Source organism: Oryctolagus cuniculus, chromosome 14 (assembly GCF_051225735.1).
Source record: "Oryctolagus cuniculus isolate XC-2025 breed Fujian yellow rabbit chromosome 14, ASM5122573v1, whole genome shotgun sequence".
NCBI classification, from domain to species: Eukaryota; Metazoa; Chordata; class Mammalia; order Lagomorpha; family Leporidae; genus Oryctolagus; species Oryctolagus cuniculus.
The window spans coordinates 49010964-49030982 of NC_142880.1; the positions used below are offsets into that span (position 1 = coordinate 49010964).

General features: G+C 36.5%; 1 protein-coding gene across 1 annotated transcript in view; it reads right to left on the bottom strand.

Annotated features, from left to right (window-relative positions):
* Positions 1–19609, bottom strand: part of CDH18 (cadherin 18) — a 974018-nt gene extending 954409 nt beyond the window's left edge. The window contains exon 1 of the mRNA XM_089313132.1: positions 19232–19609. The gene's annotated coding sequence lies outside the window, so the exon portion shown is untranslated. The remainder of the gene's footprint in view (positions 1–19231) is intronic.
* Between the last annotated feature and the right edge of the window lie 410 nt (positions 19610–20019).

Consider the following 20019-nt stretch of genomic DNA (forward strand, 5'->3'; position numbering starts at 1 on the left):
CTCTTTTATAGATATCTACATTACAGTGGCCAAAGATGCTATCTGAAAAATCCCCAAACCTGTATTCATTTTAATTGACTCACTTTAATTAGCATCTTAAAGAGATAAAAGATGTGTAAGTCAAGCCAGTACTGTGGCACTGTAGGTTAAGCCTCTGCCTGTGGTGCTAGCATCTAATGTGGGTGTCAGTTTGAGTCCTGGCTGCTCCTCTTCTGATCCAGCTCCCTGCTGATGGCCTGGGAAAGCAGTGGAAAATGGCCCAAGTGCTTAGGTCCCTGCACCCACCTGGGAGACCTGGAAGAAACTCCTGGCTCCTGGCTTCGGATTGGCCCAGCTTCCACCATTGTGGCCATTTGAGGAGTGAACCAGTGGATGGGAGACCTCTCTCTCTCTTTGTACTTCTGCCTCTCAAATAAATAAATAAGTCCTTAAAAAAAGATGTGTAAGTTTATAAGCAAACAGAAATATGAAGGATTTTTGAAAATATCTTGCTAATTTTTTAGAATCTTATATTGTTAAAGTATACTGTCAAAGGTTTGCTAGTAAAATACAAAAAAATAATATTAACACATGTAAAGCACACTGCAAAGGTTTTTCATTATGAAAAAAATATTATTCAAACTCAATTTGCTTGATTTTTGCTTTCTGGCTATAATTATATTTTTGAAGCTAATAAACACTGAAAAAACTTACTGGTAATCTCAAATATTGTCAGAGTTTGAAATGCAGCAAAGAAGAAGGCACAAATTAAGATTAAATATCTATGAAATTAATAAAGAAAACATCTTTAAGTAAAATCATTGCTTGGCTATTTTTCAAAATAATTTAGTCTGTATAAAATCTCACTTTCTTCCAAAAAATTCTATATTAATATTATTCTAATAATTTTCTAGGCATCAAGATTCTCTGAAAAGTTTCCTATAGATCAATTTAAATCCTTAATATATAGTATTATTTTTAAATGTGCTATCTAATTTTCAGTTATTTAAAAAATGTTTATTCTATGAAAATATTCCAATATATATGGTTACTTTTAAATACTTTCACAAGTTTATCTAGTCAAATTTACTTCTTATTTAAAAGAAAGTTTCATATCATGTTAAAATTCATTATTATAGAGGCTCCACAGTCCTTTTTAATGAAGTTGCCACTGTTGGCTAATTCATAGTGATAGAGGTCTGACAAAGGCCTGGTAAGATATGTAGCAATCATTATCATTGCTTTCTCTCTCTCTCTCTCTCTCTCTCTCTCACTGTCTAACTCTAGCAGTCAAAAAAAATAAAAAAAGAAATAAAGAAAAGAAAAGATTACTGTGATGTTTCCCCCCAGATTTGTATGTTGAAGCCCTAACCAAATATGAAGGTACTAGGAGGTGGGGCCTTTAGAACATAATTAGGTTTGGATGAAGACCTGAAAGTGGACTACCATGTTGAAATTAGCATCCTCATCAGAATATAGACAAGAGGGTTCTCTCTCATTCTCTGCACACACAGAAAGAAACCACTTGTGTACACAATGGGATGGCAGTCATCCACAAGCCAAAAGAGAATCACCAGGAATGAAATCTGTCAGAACCTTGACCTTGGAATCATCAACCTCCAATACCATGAGAAATGAATCAATGCTGTTTAGCCATTGCTGTGTAACAGCCCTAGCTGACTAAGATATGCCAGAACCACCAAGCCAAGGTTTCCCCAAATATCTGGAAAATAGAAACTTTAAGAAATAACAGAGGAACTAATGCCACCTGTGGCATCAGAATTCCATGTGGTTCAGTCCCTTCTATTCCACTTCTGACCTAGATTCCTGCTGGTGTGCCAGGGAAAGCAGCAGAGGATGGCCCTGGTGCGTGGGACCCTGCTGCAGTGTAGGAGACTTAGGCCTGGCCCAGTTCCCGCTGTTGGGTCCGTTTGGGAAGTGAACCAGTGGATGGAAAACCTCTCTCTCTCCCTTTCTTTCTCTGTAATTCTGCCTTTCAAGTAAATAAAAATAAATCTAAAAAGAAAAGAAATTATATAAAGAAGATAAGCTGTTTTAAGCAATTAAATTTACTATTTTTATTTTTTTGCTTTTGGTTGAAAGAGACAGAGATCCTCCATCCTTGGGTTCAATCTGCAAATGCTCACAACATCTGAGACTGGGCCAGGCTTAAGCCAGTAGCCCTCTGCTCAAACTAGGTTTCCCACATGGGTAGCAGGGACCCAACTACCTGAGCCATGACTGCTGTCTCACCGGGTGTACTTTAGCAGTACACTAGGATCTGTAGCAGAGCCAGGACTCCAATCTGTGTATGCCAATATGGAATAAAGATGTCCCAAGTTGCAAATATGTACCCTATCAAACACCTGAATTTTAGACTGATCTGCCTAAAAGCAATATATAAGATATTCCCATATTTTTTCACCCTGCCATTCCTGTTTTTTGTTGTATTTTGTTTTTTACCTCAGTGTGCTGATTGTTCTAAATGTCCTTCTTTTTTCCAACATTCTTTCTCAGTTTACTTTAATGTTTTTAAGATTTATTTATTTATTTGAAAGGCAGTGTTATGGAAAGGCAGAAGGAGAGAGAGAGAAAGAGAAATATTCCATCCACTGGTTCATTCCCTAAATGGCTACAATGACCAGAGCTGGGCCAATGCAAAGCCAGAAGCCAGGAGCTTCTTCCGGGTCTCCCATGTGGGTACAGGAGCCCAGCACTAGGGCCATCATCTACTGCTTTCCAGGTCATAGCAGAGAACTGGATTGGAAGTGCAGCAGCCAGGACTCGAACTGGTACCCATATGGGATGCAGGAACTGCAGGTAGTGGCTTTACCTGCTATGCCACAGTGCCAGCCCCCACTTTAATCTTCTTATACAAACTGATTTTCAGTGGCATTGTTTGTTTTATTTCTGTCATCAGCTACCATTAGTCAACCTGCTGGCTTTATCCATGACATAGAAGTTATGGGTACCCTCTGATCACTCCTGAAGTTTCAGGCTAACTTCCCAAAGGTCTTGAGTTCACGCTTACTTTCTCTCACGTATATCCAAATCACTAATAGTCCAGAAAATTTCCATCATCTACTGATTTTCAAACTGTTCCTCACATTGCCTGTTTGTAGAACACACATTCATTAAATTTCTTAAGCCAGAAAATAATAATCTTATTTTCTATTTTTTATATCAATATCACATATTATAACCAATTAGTGATGACCTCTGATTTTCTAAATGCTTTCTCCATTTTCAGTTGGTCTACATATTACCAACAGAATTTTGCCTGGAAGAAGGGAAATCTGATAGTCTCACTTTCTGTACAGGTATTGAATACGTATTTTACCTTTCAGCATACAAAAATTAACAATAAACTCAAAGACCTAAATGTAAGACCTGAAACTATGAAAATGCTAGAAGACCACATGGGAAAAACCTTCAAGACATTGGTAACAGGTAAAGATTTTGTTGATTAATACTTCAAAAGGACAGCCATCAAATTCAATCATACCAACTTAAGACAATTAAGACTACTCTGAAAGCACAGGGAACGATCAAAAGAGTGAATTCACAAGAAAATGAATGAGAGAAAATACTTTTAAGCTATTCATATGACAAATAACCAATGTAACTAAGATAGGGCAAAGGATTTGAACAGACATTTTTCTAAAATGCCCAAGTGGGCATCATTATCACTAGACATCCAGGAACTGTAAAGCAAAGCCAAAATGAATTGTCACCTCACCCTAATTTGAATGCCTAATAGCAAAAAAATAAAAAATTAAATACTGAAGAGAAAGCCGAGAAAAGACAACTCAAATATCTCTTGGAGGGACTATATTTCAGTATAGGCACGAAGAATAACAGAATGAAAAGAATTAAATCAGATGACTATTTAAATAGTTAACATGGTGTCTGTTTCTCTGAATTCAAAAATGTTAACTGAGATTTATAAGAGTTTTGTCTTGGGTTTCTGTCGCTCCCCGTCTTCGTGGAGGAACGACACAGGACCCTGCGCTGTTCTTTCGTCTTCTCGGCCCTCCCCGGGTTTGCTGCTGGTCCTTCCCGGGTTGGCTGCTGGTCCTTCCCGGGTTGGCTACCGACCCTTCCACCTCCGTGGAAGGGCGGTTCCCCCTGCCACATTCCCCACTTCCGCGGGGGAGCGGCACACCGCCGGCCGGCTCTCTCGGGGGCTGCACAGGTGTTCCTTCAGATAGATGCTCCCCCTTAGATGTTCCTGGTGCATGGTGTCTCTCTCCTCCTTTATAGTCCTCTTCCACCAATCCCAACTCTGCTACCCACACGCTGAGTACGCTGCTCTCCTCCAATCAGGAGCAGGTCCCACAGTTTATTGGTTGAACTGGAGGCAGCTGTGTAGAAGCTTCTCCCTTCTCAGCGCCATATTGTGGGAAAGCAGATGCATAGAATAAGTCTTAATTCCAGTAACTTAGTCCAGTCTGAGTTGCTCCCAGTTGCTCCCCACAGGTTTCAAATATAACAGTGACCATTTAATTCTTTTTTTTTTAAGATTTGTTTATTTATTTGAAAGTCAGAGTTACACAGAGAGAGGAGAGGCAGAGAGAGAGAGAGAGAGGTCTTCCATTTACTGGTTCACTGCCCAAGTGGCCTCAACGGCCGGAGCTGCACCAATCTGAAGCCAGGAGCCAGGATCTTTTGGGTCTCCCACATGGGTGCAGGGGCCCAAGGACCTGGACCATCTTTTACTGCTTTCCCAGGCCATAGCAGAGAGCTGGATTGGAAGTGGAGCAGCCGGGTCTCTAACTGCCATCCATATGGTATGCCAGCGCTTCAGGCCAGGGCATTAACCAGCTGCACCACAGCGCTAGTCCCAACCGACCATTTAATTCTTACATCAGTTTGAAGCATGGAATATAATATAGCTCCCAACTTTAAACAGTTAAAAAATAACTCCTTTCACAAATTAACTAAAACATCATTTGCTCATTACATAGTGACTAAAATCATACATTTAAGTTTAAAACGTTTATTCTTGATGTTTGAATTATTCTCTACCCTCTATGAGTTCTCAAACTCTAATACTTTTTAACTTCCTTATTAGCTCAGTTTCCACAATCATGACTAAATCTGTCAACTGATTTGTAGCTTTTTTGAGACTTAAAGGAAATGGTACATACAGACCAAAGCTCATGGTAATCAATGAGCATTCAATAAAGGACTATTCTATGATGTAACCGCAATATAACTGAACATTATCCTAAACTATCAAGAAAATGACAGATATAAAGTAAAGAATATTAAGGGTAACAATTAGTTCAAATCTGATATGATTAAAATCAAGAAAGCACAAAGTTTTTACAAGTTCAAGTTTAAAAAGTTTCCTGCATAGTTTGATATGTAACTCGCATCCCCATTAGAGAAAAGATGGATCTAAACCTCTGTTGTATGTCTTCTCTAAAGGTAGTAAAATTAATCAGGAGATATGCAGGCTGCTGATTCAGTTGATTATATGTTGCTACTTAATGTGCGAAATTCCCCTGCTAGATCTATCGCTTGAAGGAGTTCTGGTTGATTCATCATCTCTTTCACTCAGAGGGTTGATCATTGTAAATGACTTTATTGACCTGTGACTTGGTTCAGCATCATATGCTCCAGTGATCCAAGCAATAAACAGCTGCTAAGTGCAGGCGAGAAGCGTCATGGAAAATTCAAGGACTGCATCAGTGTATTCTCTGCCATCAGGTTCTCATGCTGTCACAAAATTCTGAATTTCATGTTTGACAAGCATACGTTTTAAAAAGACTGCTCTGGAATAACATATCTTCCAGTGAATTTTCATTACTTTTAGACAGAGAGTACACTCCATCTTCAGAACTATTCAAATACTTGCATTGATGACCATAGTTATATTTCATTTTACTGGCTTCTTTTGTATCAGTGGAAATCTGAAATCAAATGCAATTTTATTAGTTATATTTATATATACACACTCATTTATGTGTATATATTTATATATAAACATGTATACAATATTTAAGGACAAAATACTTTAGGAATTGTTTCATGGCCTTAAATACAGCCAAAAGAGAGAAAGAAATTTCTACTAAGAGTCAAAGCCAATTTAATGGCAGAGAAACTAAAAGCAGAGAAATCTCAATTCACCTGCTCCTTTTAATGTGTAACCCATCCCTTCAGCTACAAAGAACCTGATCTTCCTGACAATTCTTCGGATTAGAAATTTACAAAATTCTCTACTCCACTAGACTAAGTTTGATGTGGAATAGGAATTCAGTTTTACTGTTTTTCAAATTTAATGAATATTTGTCAAATAGGCAAAACAGTTAAGGAATACTTTTTTAAAATTGCATGGTATATCAAGGTAATGAGACAAGTCACAGTTTGGGAGAATCTATTTGCAAAATGTTTCAAAGACAATTATTACAAATAAACAAACTTTAATCTCAGCAATAAGAAAATCAACAATCTGATTAAAAATAAGCAAAATATCTAAATAGATACCTCAGAAAAATAAGATGCTAAGTGTATGAAAAACTTTTCCACATTATGTATCACTAGAGAAATGTAGGTTTAAGGAATGAAGCATTATAAACACAACAACATAGTCAAAATCCAGGACACTGACAACACAAAATGCTGGTGAGGATGTGGAGCAACAGGAACTCTCATTTATTGATAGTAGTATATAAAATGATACAACCATTTTGGAAGGCAGGTTTTCAGATTCTTACAAACATATTCTGACTATCTGATCCAGTAATGGAAACTTACACCCACACAAAAACCTGCACAATAGTGCTTACTGTTATGATTGCCAACATTTGTAAGCAAACAAAATGTTCTTCAATGGGTGATGACATAAATAAGGCATGATATATCAGGATAATGGAATATTTTTTCATTGCAAAAAGAAAATGAGCTATCAAACCCCAAAAAGGCATGAAAGGGGATTAACTGCATATCAATAAGTAAAAGAAGCCAATTTGAAAATGCCACATGTAGTTAAGAGTCCAACTATAGGACATACTAGGAAAAATAAACCTATATAGTCAGTAAAATGGTCAGGGATCACCGGGGTGGAAAGGTAAGGAAAAGCTTAATCTGTGGTGGGAAAGAGTATTTTTAAGGCAGTTAAACTACTTTGTATGAGACTATAATGGCAGATATGTGTCATTAGGAATTTGTTAAACCCTTGATGTGTACAACAACAAGAATATATCCCTAAATATTAGGTCTGTACAAAAGGGGAAAAATTAGAGGCATGAAAAATTTTTCTTTTAATTGAAACAATCCATTTTATACTTGAATAACATTATATTTGTCTATGCAAGAGAGTCAATCTAGTGTTATATCTTTTAATAATTTATATTAGCATAAAAATAGTTTCATGGTTTTCTGAAAAACTTCAAAATAAAATGACAGTCTTTTGTAAAATTTAGAGCATGAATTTTATGAAATTTATTGTAGCATATGAACCACAAATATCAAGTCAAACACTCTATTATGCACAAAAGGGCATGCCATGATTTCTATAGTGATATTCAAAGGTATTAGGGTAAAAATTTAAAAAGTTTAATTATAAAAATCATAAACATATTCTTATACATATTAAACATGTATAATAGAAAAGAAAATAGGTGACCTACTTTGGATATTCGCAAATCCAATGGGTAAAGGAACTCAGTGGCAATTGATCATTTACCCAAAATAGCTAGTATATGCAATAAAATCTTAAAAGGAGAAATAGAAATTAGTATCAAGAGTTTCAGTATTGCTTGGGGACATGGAACAAAATGAGTTTATTACTATACAAAAAGGAATAACTGGTAATACTTTTCATGTATGCCTGAAGAATTTTTCTAGAATCAGAAGGTAGAACTATTTGAGGAAAAATAATTCAGATCAGCCTTATATGCTTTGCTCACTAAGCAAAATGTGGAACATAGTTATCAATTAAGATTTTAATAATGCAAAATATATAATGAAATGTTACTAAAATTTATCCGAATACTGTATATAAAAAAAGCTTCACCACCAGTAGATATTTAATGAAATTAAATAACTACAGCTGCATGGTATAGATACTTCATAATAATTATTAAAAATATTATAAATACTCTATCAGAAGTATTTTTTCTTTCTTATTAGTGGTATACAATTAATTCAAGAGAAAACATGTGTCTTATCCCATTATTTCTAGATTAAGTACAATGTTATAGAAAATTAAAATATTAAGCTATATTTTTAAATAGGAAAAAAATTTAATTTTTAACAAAAATTTTTAAAGGGGCCAGCGCTGTGGCATAGTATGTAAAGCCGCCGCCTGCAGTGCCGGTATCCCATATGGTCGCCTGTTTGAGTGCCGGCTGCTCCACTTCTGATCTAGCTCTCTGCTATATCCTGGGAAAGCAGAAGATGGCCCAAGTCCTTGGGCCCCTGCACCCACATGGGAGACCTGGAAGAAGCTCCTGGCTCCTGGCTTCAGATCTGTACAGCTCCAGCCATTGCAGCCAACTGGGGAGTGAACCAGCTGATGGAAGACCTTTCTCTCTCTCTCTCTCTCTTTGCCTTTCTTCTCTCTTTGTGTAACTCTGACTTTCAAGTAAATAAATAAATACTTAAAAAATTAAAAGTAAAAAAAAATTTAAAAAGATTTATTACAAAATCAGAAGTACAAAGAGAGAGGAAGAGAAACAGAGACAGAAATCGTTCACCACAAATTCACTCCCCAGATGGTTGGACCAATAGAGTCTGGGCCAAGTTGAAGCCGGAAGCTAAGAGATTCTTTAGGGTCTCCCACATGGTTGCAGGGGCCCAAGTGCTTGAGCTACCTTCCATTGCTTTCCCAAGTGCATTAGCAGGGAGCTGGATTAGAAATGGAACAGCCAGGACTTGAACTGATGCCCATATTGGATGCTGACATTGCAGGCAGTGCCTTTACCTGATACACCACAATACCAGCCCCCCAAAATTTTAAAATATGGAAAGATATATTGATATCCTCTAACAAGATGAATACTATCATGCTTAAATCAGAAAAGCCAGCATTGTTTATTGCTTCTACCTTTTCCTAACATGTCATGAATCACTTAGGACATTGTTAAAACATAGATATCAATTTGGTTGACTTCGGTATATCCCCACCATATCCAACAAGCTCTGAGTTAATGCCAATTCTATTGGCATATGAATCATATTTGGCATACCAAGAGTTCATGACATATTGTAATGACTCCTCTAACCACCATTTTGTCTACAACACTTAGAAAAATCTAACTCTAAAATTAGCAAGATAATCTGACTCATATTGAATTGGCCATTAATGTGGGAATTACAAGAATGCAAATAAAATGTTCAACTGTTCTTACAATAAATAGTAACCTTTACTTTTCAATTATCTTGAAAAATAGGTGATGGAGGGAGTGAGGAAAATCAAATTGGTATCAATGGGAAGTATTTTTTACCTGTTAAGTTTGTGAGAACACACAAATGGAGTCTGAAATCTACAAGTTAAAATGCTGTAGCCCAATGAGTATTCCTTCTTTTTTTTAAAAAAAAAAAGATTTATTAATTTATGTATTTGGAGAGTTACAGAGAGAGGGAGAGACAGAGAGAGATACCTTCCAACTGCTGGTTCACTCCCCAGATGGGTGCAATGACCAGAGCCTGGCCAGGCCAAAGCCAGGAGCCAGGAGTTTCTTCCAGATCTCCCATGTGGGTGGCAGGGGCCCAAGCACTTGTGCCATTTTTCAATGCTTTTCCGAGGCCACTAACAGGGAGCTGAATAAGAAGTGCAGCAACTGGGACCCAAACTGTTGCACATATGGGATGTTGGCATTAGCCACTATACCACAATGCCAGTCCTAAATTTTCCTTCCTTAATGGTCATTTTATTAATACTGCTTCAACATCAACAGAATACTTAATGTTGCTTTACAGTTTTTGCATATAACAAGTCAATTCTTGAATGCCTGCTTAATTTTCTTCCATTAAATTGTTGAAAATAACTATAATTTGTTTTTTTTTTTCTGTGTCTTTTAGGAAGTAATAAATAAAATTATAAAAAGAGTATTTGGTGAGTATTTTTGTAATTAGTGTTCATTGGGTTTGAAAATACTTTGTTCTAACAATTCAGATAGCCATTCACAAGCTTAACTTGAACAGTTGGTTATGACAAATCTAAGGTGTGCTTAGCATGCACAAAATAGTAGCTTGTATTTTGAGGAAGTTCAAGTGCTTGAAGAAACACATTTATTTATAACAAATCTACTATGCTAGTAATCACAGCCAAGCTCCTTAGACTCCTACTATCTGCCAAAACAAAATGGGACTATGATCTTCATGCTAACATTTGCAATGAAAGAAGTTAGTTGGAAAGTCCATATTAAATATATCCACTCCCATATTCTCCAATTGCAGAAAAGTCCCGAGCAACTGTAATCTATTATTACTTATGTTTAAGGTAACTACTTGTATTTCTGAGGGTAACCAGATTATATTAACTCCATGGACTAAAAACATTTAGGGGCTAGTGTGGTGTAAATGTAAAGCCACTGCCTCCAATGTTGTCAACCCATTTGGGTGCTGGTTCGAGTCCTGGCTGCCCTAGTTCCTATCAAGCTCCCTGTTATTGGACTGAGAAAAGCAAAAGATAGCTCAGGTGTTTGCACCCTGCCACTCATATGGGAAATCAGAGTGAAGCTCCTGACTACTGACATCGGCCTGGCCCAGGCCTGGCCCAGCCCTAGCCCAGCCCTGGCTATTGAGGCCATCTGAATAGTGAACCAGAGATGGAAGATATCTCTTTCCCTGTTTTTCCTTTTGTCTTGTAACTCTGACTTTCAAAAGCATAAATGAATCTTTTAAAAAAATGTAAAATTTGATGCATCCACAAAACCTATACCCTTAGGACAATATATCATATACTTTGGTAATCTCTTCATCTATCTCTCCATAGTCTATTTGTCCCACAGTATCTTGGAGACCCTTCATTCTAGCCATACTGGGCTACATCTGCACGGTCACTCCAAATGTCCTCCATTATCCCACAATTCTTTATTGCATATTTCTCACCATTTTAGAGACAATTCAAATATCTGTGGAGTAGAGCACTACAAAATTTTCCTAGTAGTATTGGAAATGTCCTGGTGCCCTCACCCCTATTTGCTTTTCAGCTTTTTAGTGAATGAAGTGTCTTCTGATACATCCATGTGGGAGTGAGGTGAAGGGGAGTATGGGGATCATTTTGCATCCAGCAAGTCTGCTCTAACATTCCTGTATCCCAAAGCATTTCAAGTTCCCTGAACATAGATCACTATTGAATACAGATGGTCATCACTTTTTTTTTACAATTATTTTGACTTTATGAAGACATGTAGTTATTTTGTTCAGTGGAAACTGTCCTTGGAGTTTTGATTTTTCCCAGGCTACTGCTACCCTCCCTGGTGACAGCTGTCAGTGGCAGCAGCGCCACCCAGTGAGTCCCAGGATCACAAGTAGAAACAACCAGCCTTCTACGTCCTGCTGTGCTGCCAACCTAGGACATTTGGGAGGTTAGGAGTTTTAATGTATTCTTGACTTGCAATATTTTCAACTTTTGATGGACCTAACAGGATAGAACCCTATTATAAGCTGATCATTTCTACACATTACAATGAACCCTCCAAGTAAACTCCAAACCTGGGTGGATGACTAGTCTCAGAGGAAGCCTTTTGCTGTTGCAAAGAGAAGTTTAGAGAAACTTGGAATTTCACATTTCTTAGCTCAATCTTAGATCATTCAGATGGCCTTAGAAGCTTTCTGCTTCTCCTGCAATGATTTGTTCAAATGATTTAAAGCCATGAGTTTATGTATTTGTTCACCTTGCTTGCTCATTTGTTTATATGCAAGCTCTCAAGTGCAGTTAAAACAAGGATTCCATCTCACAGACTTGCAATATCCTTTAGTAACTGATACTGAAAAACAGTTACCAAGTAGTTACTAGAGTTTTGCTTCTGAGAGCCATTGATCACAATTAAAACACTTGGTTAATTGGGAAAGCCTCTGAATATTGTAGATAACTTAGGACCCCATTACTATTAGCAAACAGTTCAACAATGTGCTTAAGGCCAAAAACATGATGAAATCAATTCCTTGGACCCTAGATTGATTACCTGTGTAACTTGTGGTATCAACTCTCCTATTTGTAATATCAGTTCTCAACTCTATTCAGCTGGTATTGCATCAAGAAAATAGAAAGCATAATCATTATTTCAACAGGAAGCAGCAAGTGTAATACACACTCTGGAGGACTGAAAATACAGAAGTGCACAGTGAGGCAACAAAGAGATAATGAAGGCTGTGAGCAGCCACACCCCTAAGGCTGGAGGAACAAAGGACACTAACTGGTTCTTTTTTTATAACCTTTTAGATTTAGAGAAATGCTCTTTGAAAGGTGTCATAAACAAACCATAATCTATATGTTTTGACTTGAAGTTTTTCTTCCCATCTTAAATAATGGGCATTGAAATAATTTGTGTTCTCAATGGCAGATATATGTTGGGGCTACAGGAATCTAAGAGATGGAGGAGGGACCTTATGGAACAGAGCAGGAGAAAAAGCATTGCCTGCCTTGTGCTATTCCATGGAACAGACACAAAGAGATTAGGATTGTGAGCACTAGAAGCAGTTGGAAGCAGGTAGAAAATTCTTTGTTATCCCCTGACACTGTTGAGGTGAGGAGGCAATGCTAAGAGGAGCCAACAAAAAGGAAGGGAGAGGGCCTTTTACCTCCTCTTGACTGGTAATTCTATCTTCCTAATATTTTCTTGGCAGAAGCTAACATGTAATCAGCTCAAAAACAAGAAATGGAAATGTTCTTTCAAATGCCTCAGCCTTGTGTCACACAAGACGGAATGAAGGAGCACATTTCCATATAAAAGATCATAGCTTCATTACTAGCACAGTTTTCTTACTTGTCTACTACAAGGAAAATTTCTAATCTACTTGTTACTCATCTTTGCAGCAGCTTAAATAGTTAAGAATGAAAAGTCCTGCTTACTAGTTGCTCAGGAAACGTTTCTTGAGTGATTGAAGGAAACATAGCAACATCTTTTTAGATCAGATTTTAAAGCACTGTGAATTCCGAAGAATTTAACTTTAGCATGAGCCCTGCTCTTGCTTTTATGTGTGCCATAATATGACAACCACACTCCTGCACTTTTTACCTCCATAATCTCATTGGACACTTGGGATCACTTCTGTAAGTATATGCTTCCAAAATAGAAGAACTTGAATTTGAACTTCAGCACTCCATTCTCTTTTTCCCTCTAACAAATGAATATCAAAACTGTGCTCTAGAAATTTACTGTGGAAAAATTCCTAGCATTGTTCTCGGCCACAGTGTTGCTGCTTTGGGTCAAACGGTTTTGTCCTCGGATTTAAGAAACAGTTTGCCAAGGAGTGTTCTTGGCAATGAGTTGGTCAGTTTTCTAATTCCAGGAAAGTCATTAAACTTGTATTGATGTATGACAGAAGCTTTTCATAACTAGATGGTAGAAGTGATACCCTCCGTACATCCATCAGCCAACAGCTATGCTTTACAAAAAAGAATATCAAAAGCACACCTAAGTTACTAAATGAATGTCAGGAGGGGACATTTCAGCATATAATTCATTTTAGTAGGAATAATTATGCCAACTTGCAACTACACATAGAGACAGACAGTGACAGACAATAAAAAGAAAGACCACAGAGCCATTCAAAATATTTTCCTTATCTCTTTCTCTGTGGTATCTCTAAACATCTTTAGAGACTGATGGTCTGATTTACGCTTCAGACACACACATTTATCTAAGCATTGTTTCAGGAGGATTTCTAAAATATTATGAGTGCTTTAGCAAGCTAATCTTCCTTTGGTTTCAATATCAACTTATTTTAATTTGAATAAACTTGGGGCAAGCACTGTGGCTTAGCGGGTAAAACCGCCATCTGCAGTGCTGGTATCCCATTTAGGCACCTGCTTGAGTCCCTGCTATTCAACTTCCCATCCAGCTCTCCTCTATGTCCCGGGAAAGCAGTGGAAGATGCCCTATGTCCTTGGGTCCCTGCACCTATGTGGGAGACCTGGAAGAAGTTCCTGGCTCCTGGTTTCAGATTGGCACAGCTCCAGCTGTTGCGGCCATCTCTCTCTCTCTCTCTCTCTCTCTCTCTCCAACTCTGCCCTTCAAATAAATAAATAAATCTTTTTTAAAAAATGAAAAAAACTCCCAAAAGGGAGCACAAAAAATCTCCACTTTGTATTTTCTACCTTAAAATGCTTTCTTGCTCTAAGTACTTAAATTTTTTTTCTGAGGGATATCTAAATGTATAAAATCTTTAATGACTTCATATTTATCTGTAGCACCTTCTCTCTCTCACAGATTTGCATACATCATTCCACCTACCACAATATAACTGTTACCAGTGAGCAGAGAAGTATCATGAGTCAAGATTTATAGCAACTCATCTTCATGTATGGTAAGAACATACTGCACTTTAACCCACTACATGCGTCTTAATTGTAAATGAAGCTAAAAGAGGGAAAGTAAGGGAAATTGAATACATTAAAATGCTTTCAAAAACCATTGACATTTAAGGCACTAAGAACCAATGTTTTGATTTATTCATTCAAATAATAGTCATTAAAAGTAGCATGGACACTGTGCTATAAAGAATGCAAAAAGGAATGTACAGGATTAACTTTTCATTTCTGAGTCATTCTGTTTGAATAGAAGGATGGAATACAGACATACAGACACAGTTAATACTTAGTTAATAATGATGGTTTTATTTTATTAAAAGTAGAATAATTCTCAAGAAGGAGATGAGAAACATTGGTAATGTTTTAATCCAGAGGAATGATAAGGAAGGCTAAACACATGAAGATATTATCATAGCCAAAAGTGAAATGGAAGATAGAGAACACTAATTGTGTGACAAAGCTCATATGCCTATGTTTTCCCATTATTCAAACTCTATAAAAACAATTATACCCACTTATATATACAAAGACAATTAAGCCCACAAATGACTGTGTAGAGACTTCTGTTCATCAGGGATAGTAACAATAGCAAAAAACACAAAAAGATGTATACCTTTAAATTATCGACATCATCTAGCTCAGCCTATTAGATTAAACCCAAAGGTAAAGTGCCCTCTTGTTTCTTTTGAACATCTGAGAGCAGCCTGTTGTATGAATTGTTGTCCATGATAGTTACCCATGTTCTTACTTCTCATATCTTGATAGAGCTTTCTCCTTAAACCATGTGAAGTATAGAGATATTACACTTCAATGGTATCCCCACTTGTGTATCCTTAAGTGGAAATTATCAGTAGATTCCTTGAATTGCTATTTATTTCTTGAGTCTGGACAAAGTTTTGCAGCATGAAATTCATATACAATTGGCATTTTCATCTACCTGTCTCATTTTCAATGTTAGGCCTTTCACTCATCTCCAATGCTATGGTACTTTAACAGAAAGACAATCCCTTTTTAGAACAATCTTGAAGTTCTCAAAATATTTTTCATACTGTCAATATCACATCTTTTGCATCTGGATTCCTATTCAAGTCACTCAATAATCTGCATTACCAAAACCTAATTTTGTGAAAAAGACCACATGTAGAGCAGATACCAGCATGATTCAAGCAAACTCAGAATTATTCCCACAGAATCATGTATATTACTGGTTGCATTCAAAATTCACTCCTCTAAGGTATGCATATTTTCAAACACCTTTGGATGTTTACTTTGAACACACTACCAGAATAAATAGTTGTGTTGTTGCCATTTACCTGTTTCATTTAAGCAACAAGTCATTCAATAAATGATTGAAATTCCATGTTGCATTGCTCAGAATCCCTCCCCTTTTTCTACTTCCCTAAATAAATCTCTATCCATAGAGCTGGTATCATTGGATGAAAATCCTAGACTTACCAAATAGAGGGCTTGTGCATAGATTCATAATTAAATTCTGCCCAATTCCCAAACAAGGTCTGCAGTAAGAGCATATCTTTACCTGTTATACTGATGGGAGGAGGAAGCTTCCATATATTCAGAAAGTCAGCAGTGCAGTTTAATATACACAACCTTCAAAAGTGGTATAGAAATCACCCTTTCCCCCACAATCAACCCATGCTTCACCCCATCTATGTTTAAGACACTTTCATATATACTCTGAAGAAGAAAATATTTTTTGGACTTTAAAGAAAGGTATTTCCTACATAAAAAATGTGTTGATGGTAAAGCCATCCTGTTATTTTCATTCTTCTCGTACCTATTTTTATAGAAAACAAGTAATATACTCTATCAGCTGCTTGCTGTTGTCTTTCCCAGAAAGCAAGTTACACAAGCCACAGAGTTCCCAATTCCATCTGTGCTATTCACAGACATGTGGGGATGACTTACAGGAAGTTTCTTCCCTTTGATTTCTCCTTATATTTGTTACAATGTTATTTGCATATAGTTTTTAAACTGGCCAAAAAGAGATGATTTGATATTTCAAATTATTGTCTTTTAAAAAAAAATTAAGTATCTTATGTACAAGAATATTTTAAAGAGAATAAATTTTGAAAGCATAGGATATACTTCATTTCAAGTGAAAATAAAGATTTTGTATTAATCTTCAGGGTTCCTTTTAAGGAAGGGACTAGAAAGCTTCTTCAAGCATCTTTTAAAATAGGGGAAATATTCAAGAGAGTAGCTTAACCTCTCCCCTTGGTTTTCTGAATATTACATAGGAAGAAAGAGCCCCCTAATGGTTCAGATATCCACAAAAATAGAAGAGGTTGTACTTTCTTAATTCCTGTTGTTTCAGGATGGCTAAAATGGGTAATCAGGACAGACATCTGTTACCACAGAAATGAAAGGAAAGTTGATGCAAAGGTCAAATGGAGTTCTCTCAGTGATGCAAAGTGAGAACTACTAAAATGAATTGGCAAAGTCAGCTCAGATTGACACTTTCTCACAGTACTCCAAGGACACTCCTCTTGCTTGATCACCTTAGCTGAGAAACACTGATCTGCAATGCAGGTGACAAACTGATTACATAGTGGGAATGTTTATGTTAAAAAATAAACTTTATTTTTCGGTCATTAATTATTGCCTGTTAAGGAGATGGGGAAATCAAATTCCTTATAGGAGATATTATAGAATTCGTAGGAAAATTTAAAAAGAAAATAAAAGTAATATTGAGAGTAAGAATGCCCAAGAGCAAGTGGCATGCAGTTTGAGAAATTGTTTGAGAAGTCATTTTTAAGGAAAAATGTATCTATTCAAATTAAAAATCTAAGTATGATTATTTACATTTACTTATGTTAAAATTTTAAAAAACTCATAAAAGCACAAGGCAATGCAGAATTACTTTCTATATTGTATACAACTCAATACAGTCCATAAATAAGTGCTGCATAGAAACTGCATTTATAAAATAGGCTATGAAATGATTATTGCAATAACATTATGGAATTTTAAATAATTTCTTATATTAAATGTAAAATGAGTAGATGAATTAGTTAAAACTAAGTCATATCCTTTATAAGTCACATTATTTGTATAAACAATAAAATAGTGTTATCAAAGCACAATTTTGGATAAGTAACACATGAAGTATAGTTAACATAATATATCTATAACAATAATTAAGCAACATTATAATAGTGCAAGACAAATGCTGTGTGTAGACTTGGTATAATACTGCTTCTGCAAGCAAAATGTATGGCCTATAGTGTTTATCATCTTCCTTAGTTGATAGTTTGGCATTTGTATCTCATACACAGCACTGAGAAGAAACACATATAAAACATTCTCCTTAAACGACTCAATTCAAAGACAACACCTTAGACATTCTCTAAAACGTAACTCCATTCCTTTAGACAAGCTGTGCTTTCCCAAATTTATAGTCACAACACAGCTATTATATTCTGGCATGGTTACCATTAATGGAAATACCTAGGTAATAAATACTTTCATTATTAGAAAGCATTCAAATATCATTTCTCAATTGGAAACCAGATGAACTATGATAATTTATGTTTTCCAATTTTGAGGTTTTTGAAAGATGAAAACAGCTGAAATGAGCACACAAGTATAGCCATTCAGAGTATGTGATTTCCTAACTTCAGATTCCTTGGTTCCCAAGAGGGTTGGCAATCATGATCTATTTGCAACACTGAACACATAAAAAAGTTTTTCCGACTTGTCACACATGCCAGTTTGTTCTCTGACTAGAGGACTGACTCTGGGAACTTCACTCAAAAGGACAATCAGAACAGCAATTGGGGTAAAATATCTCCTCATTGATCCAAAAGCAAATAAATGGATATGAAAATGTCTCAAACTATTTTGTGCCAGTAAGCACGAAATAAATCCTTTCTGTCACAATGTCTTGTTAGTAGTCGTTATCTGTGACCTATAAACCTAACATTAATCACCTATAAGAGTATTGCGTTTCTCCATCCCTATTCTTCCTTTTCCATCCCATCACTTTCCTCAGAAACAGTAAGTAGAGAGCCCCATTGCCAACAGAGAATGAATACATGCAAAGTTCCTTTATGTTCACAGACACTTTACCTCCACAACACAGCACTGAAACTTAAAACATTAATAGATAGGCTGCAGCTCAGCGATCAAGTCAGAATAGCTGAACAGCTCCAGAGTCCTATTTCTCTGCCTCAGCTCAGCACTTTCTTAAGAACAAGCACCGCCATCAGGACATAATAACAGGGGAATCTAATGTCACATCATTCAAGAAACATCACGTTTAGGTTGAAGAGTTAAGACTGCTGTCAAATGACAGATCTGGAAAAAAATAACCTCGGACAATTACTTAATAACAAAATAGCTCCCATGTCTGCATGAAATATAATAGTTGACAGTTAATGCAGTAACAGTCCTTTCTTAATATGCTATTATTTTCCAAAGTTGTTTAACAGCTAAAAACAATATTCAGGTTGTAAGATTATTGCCAAAATATTTCTTTTCAGTATGGAGTTGGTATCTGATACATAGATTTATAATCTAGTGGTCTTATTAAAGAGACACTTATAGGTACTCAGAGATTTAAAAAAGCAAATTCATTCATATAAAGATGCATTTCCAACATTTGTAAATCCACCCCTGCTTCTGCACAGAATTCATTTTAATGCATGACTGCAAACATAGTTTTAAAAGCATTCAAAGCTCTGCTGTATTTAATATGAATGACTAAAATGAAATCCAGAGATAAAAATTTAATTTCCTTACCTGGAGTATGAAACTGTTTCTGTTCAACGTTGGAACGGCGTGGGGCTGGAAAGGGGACTTGATTTCTGTTTTCTTTGCAAAATCCACTTTAATGAAGCAGGAGTGAAATGAGCTATTTCAAGGTGAAGTCTGTTATTTCTTGCTGGGGCTGAGAGCCGACAACCTCTTGTGAAAAGGCGCCTCAGTAAGTTGTTCGCTGAGGGAGCTGGGAAGCAAGATTATCAGGCACAGGCAGTCACACAGTGCTGCTATGGAATGTACACTGCCTCTCTCCCCACCTCGTGTTCTCTCTCTCTCTTTCTCTCTCTCTTTCTTCCTTGCTTTCACCCTGACGCTCACTCAGCTGTGAGTCTCAGCTCCCGCGGCTGCTGTATAATCAATCTAGCCTGTCAGAAGCTAATAGTCCTCTATTTAACTAGCCAATCAATAGCAAGGATTCCTGGGCTAGCCCCAAGAGTCTTTTCCAAGAGTGGTACAAACAATAAGAGTTTTGCCAGCAGTTTAGCCAACTATTTTTCATTATTTTATGTCCCTTAGAGCCAGGGTCTGCGAAAGCAGAGTCTCAAAACAAGCTTAGCGTTATTGCAGACTTTAGCAATTTAAAAATTTACCCCTTCTTATCTAGATGATATTAATTTATAATTATACCTCCTCGCCCCTTAGCCATCAGAATTAAAGACCTGCTGCAGAGTACCAATTGATAATAAAATCTTTCTCCTTCAAATATATACATACATTTATTAATGAAATTACAGGCACTGGCAAATCCTTTTGGCTAGAAACAATAT